Source organism: Leopardus geoffroyi, chromosome A2, assembly GCF_018350155.1.
Source record: "Leopardus geoffroyi isolate Oge1 chromosome A2, O.geoffroyi_Oge1_pat1.0, whole genome shotgun sequence".
Lineage (NCBI taxonomy): Eukaryota > Metazoa > Chordata > Mammalia > Carnivora > Felidae > Leopardus > Leopardus geoffroyi.
This window is the reverse complement of record NC_059331.1, coordinates 47,973,284-47,977,836: the sequence shown is the minus strand read 5'-3', so window position 1 is coordinate 47,977,836 and position 4,553 is coordinate 47,973,284. Positions and strand designations below refer to the sequence as shown.

The 4,553-nt window shown below is 42.0% G+C and overlaps 1 pseudogene; it reads left to right on the top strand.

Moving 5' to 3' along the window:
* Positions 1 to 2,354: 2,354 nt before the first annotated feature.
* On the top strand, positions 2,355 to 2,719 carry LOC123607219 (annotated as a pseudogene).
* The last annotated feature ends 1,834 nt before the right edge of the window (positions 2,720 to 4,553 follow it).

Here is a 4,553-nt window from a genome sequence, read left to right as displayed (position 1 = left end):
GGTATGACCTAGGCAAGACGTGCTTCTTTTCCCACTGGACAGCAGTGGGCATGGGATCTAAACTGTTTAAGTCACTGAGGATTTCTTTTACAATTCTGTTTTCTCTCCCTCTCTCTCTCTCTCTCTCTCATGTTGTTGTTGTTGTTGCTGCTGTGAGCGCTGGTGCAAAAGCACTCTCATTCCTGCTTTTTGTGCAAAGGGAATACATGGTCCCAGGAGATGCAGACAGCCATCCTGGGACCAGGGGAGAGATCACTTTTGAATGTAATCAACACAAGGAAAGACAGAGTAGGAAGGAAGAAAGAAAACAAACAAGGACATGAGAAAGGGAGAAAGAGAGGGAAGGAGGAAGAAAGGAGGGAAGGGAAGCAGGGATGGAGGAAGAAACAAGGAAATTCTGACCTCACTGCAATGCTGGATCAAATCTAAAATGAAGCTAGAAGCCACAGCACATTCTTTATTTTTTGCCCCAAATTCCCCTTTATTGTTAAACCAGTTTGAGTTGGCTTTTCTGTTAAGTGCCTCATGAACATTCTTACACTAAGTATATTAGAAAGACCCATCAATCTTAAGTCCTTTTGTACGTGTGATGAACTTCCTTTTCCGGTTCTCAGACTTTTGAAGCCTACCTAATTTTCCTTTGCCCATCCATGGTGTAAATCAAAACATCTAAACTATATAACCACCCAACCTGTGTTCTAGTCTCGAGTCATAAGAGGTAACAAACAAGAGTATTGGTTTTGGAGGCAGATAGATCTGGCATCCAATAGAGCCGGTTTTAGTTATCAGCTCCTTACCTGGCCTCTGCTCCAGTTCCTTTTATGTAACCGGATTAATTTATTTTGGCTTTCACAACAAATTACCACAAATTTAGGAGCTGAACGGACACAAATATATTATCTTACATTTCTATAGCTCAGAAGTTTAATATGGGTCTCACTGTCCCAAAAGGAAGGAAGGCCTCCACAGGGCTGTGTTCTTTTCTGTTCTCTCTGAGTAGGATCTGTTTCTTTTTCCAGCATTTGTTCCCCTTCCTCTATCTTCAAAGGCAGCAAAACAGGTTGAGTCCTGCTCACATCACTTCACTTTGACCCTCTCTTTTGCCTTCTCTTTCACTTTTAAGGATCTTTGAGATTACACTGGGTTCACCCAGATAACCAGGAAAATCTCCCTATGGTCGGCTGACCAGCAAACTTAGTTCCATCTGCAGCCTTAATTTCCCTTTGCAGTGTAAAGTATTTGGATCCCAGCAATGTGGATATGGACATTTTGGGGGGCCATACTCTGACTACCACAGTAACATGCCCTCTCCTTTCAGGTTTGTTGTAAGAATTAAATGGTATAAACCCTGCAAAGTGTTTTGCACATAATACATGCACTATAAATTGCAACTCCTATTATTAAGTCACAGGGAAGTGAGAAAGATGTGAAAGTCAAGTTGGTTCTTTGATCTTCCTTATGCAACCTGTGGATCAGGGCCTTGAGATCCAGAGAGAAGAGTGTGAAGAGTTAGCACTGCTCCTCCAGCCCACTTGATGATCAAGCCCATTCCCAAGTGGTCACCATTATCAAACTGCTTTCTCTCCCCAGTGCCCAGGTCTCTTGCTACAGGTCATACCTGGGTTTGTTCAAACTCTTGACATGCTGATTCCAAATACTCCCTAGAACTTAACAAAGCAAGCCTGTATTAATCCCAAACAATCTCATAAATTATTAAACCAACTGGTTGAGGATGTTGATTGCTAAAACACCTGGGCATGTAAATTACTACCTTCTAACAAAAAACACCAAATCTCTAAACACATTTATCCTAAACTAAGCTTTTTTGATTCTCACCTCCATGATATTTGTCATAATATTACACCCGTATTATCTCTAAAAGATTGTTTAGTGGCACCTGCATGGTTCAGTCAGTTAAGCGTCTGACTCTTTGTTTTGGCTCAGGTCTTGATCTCACAGTGCCTGAGATCCAGCCCCATGTTGGGCTCTTAGCCACCCCCGCCCCCCACCGCCCTGACCCTCTCCTGTTCATGTGTGCCCTCTCTCTCTAAAATAAACATTTAAAAAAAGAAAGGTTTTTTTTAGATCAATCCATTTATTTCAATCAAAATTATTTTAAAAGAAAACTTTATATCAGCACTTAAAAAGAAAGCCACTAGTATAGTCTGCCATAAATAGAAAGTAACCCAAAAGGTAAAGATAAGATAACAAAAACAATGTCATTCAAACCGAGGTGGTTATTGCTGCTTGCCAAGACTCTGAGCTGAAAGGGAGAAGAGAATGGTATTGCAAGCCCAAGAACCCAAATATTCCTTGACACAGAATAAATAAGTAAATTGTGGTATAGACATACAATGGAACACGAGATCAAACGCTACAAATCACAGAGAACGTTTAGGCCTGCTGTTACAGCATCAAGCTGGTGGCTAGAGGGTATTCGAAAATGGTGTGACAGGGCTGCAGGGTTCAATAAATTGGGGTAAATGCAAGGTGATACCGTATCTGAGAATGACAATGTGAAAGAGGCCACAAGAAGTCTTCCTGAGAATCTGTATAACGACAGGATGTTTCTCATTAAGTGAGCAATGGCCCTGACCAGGAGGCAGCAGATTTGCCTAAAGAGCATATCCTAAAATAGGAGGAGGATAAATTCTACCTTGAACTTCTGAAAGAAGTTATTTGGGAAAGAAAAGAGAGAGAAAAATGGGCAAAGAAATAATCGTGGGGTTGAAATCTGTGGTTGCAGATGCTATCAGATATTTTTAAGAAGTTGGGTAAACCTGAAATGTATGATTTAGAACTACTGGAGCTGCAAATGTATTACTTTAAATAAATGTCTACTGTAATTATTTTTAAAAAATGTATGTTTATAGCTGATCCTACAACAGGGATGGATCTCACAAATGTGGAAGATAGCTCAGAAAAGACAGATGCAAAAGAGCACTAGAGGTAGGACAGCACTGCACTGACATAAAGTTCACAACCAGGCAAAACTCATCTGTGCCAGAAGTCAGCACAGTGTCCATCCTAAAAGCAGCAATGCTTAGGCAGGGGCACAAATGGAACTTGCGGGGGCTGGCAAGGTGCTACTTCCTAATCCAGGTTCTGCAAACTGGCATACTTATTGTGTGTAATGTACCAAGCTGCACATTTAAGATCATACTTTTCTTAAGGTTTGTTACATGTCAAAGAAATGTTTGCTTAAAAAACATCCTCTCTGCAAGCACACACACTAGCAACAAACAGACTCTTTCTCCTAGATGTAATCTAAAGATTCACTATCACACCTTAAGAAACGCTGCCCCAAGCCAGAGCAATGATGATAATAGAACACGTAATAGACTAACAGAGGGTTCCTATCTGCTGGAGGACCACTTCCCCGAGGCTGAGTTGGTGACCTTCTCCTACACTTTCAGAGGACCACAGGGCTTACCTAGATCACAGCATCTATCTCTCTGTATTAAACGTGATTATTTCCTAGCCTGCTTCTATCAGACCCACTTCCTTGAGGGCAGGAACTAAATCTTCAACTGCAGGACCTTAGCACCTAACAGGGTATCTCACAGGGATGCTCCATAACTATCTGTGGAATGTATGAATGGATGAGGGTATGAATTCATCCTATGACATAAACTGTACTGAGCTGGCAGAGAGAATAAGGACATGCATCTGGCAATGGGGAGCAATTGCACATAAATCCTGACACTAGTATATTTACAAGTTTGAAGAGAAAGGGGGTCTGGGGTACTAATAATCAGCCTGAACCCCACTGGAGGACAACTGATATTACTTTGCTTTAAAACAGCCTTGAGTAGAACTGTACAGAGTCTGGTACTTTTTACTATTTAAAGGGCCCAAGGTGGTGCTAGAGCTGTAATATCAGTAATGAAAGCAAATGTGTGAGCTGCTTGGACCTATTAAAGATAAGTTATTTCAGGTGCATTCAGAATAAGTACAAATGGAGAGGTAGAGCCATTTCTTTTTTATCCTTGCTGGGGATGAGTCAGAGAAATAGGTATGTCTGAATTCTCCAGATAAAGCCCCAAATGCCTTTAAGCCACTAATTTACATTTTTTTTGTACCATAGGCAGAACCAATATTTTGTATGCATAAATGTGCCATACTTATTATTATCTAATGTTACCAAAGCCCCAACATCCTTAGAAAAGTACCTGGTGTTCAGCAGACATTCAATAAATGAAATGGATTCTATCAAGCCCAACCACTATCTGTGTGCCACTGAAAAATAAAAGAGAGAGAGTAAGGCACCTGGGTGGCTCAGTCAGTTAAGCGTCCAACTTCGGCTAGGGTCATGATCTCACAGTTAGTGAGTTTGAGCCCCACGTCAGGCTCTGTGCTGACAGCTCGGAGCCTGGAGCCTGCTTTGGATTCTGTCTCCTTCTCTCTCTGCCCCTCCACACTTGTGCTCTTTCTCTCAAAAATAAACAAATGTGGGGCGCCTGGGTGGCGCAGTCGGTTGAGCGTCCGACTTCAGCCAGGTCACGATCTCGCGGTCGGTGAGTTCGAGCCCCGCGTCAGGCTCTGGGCTGATG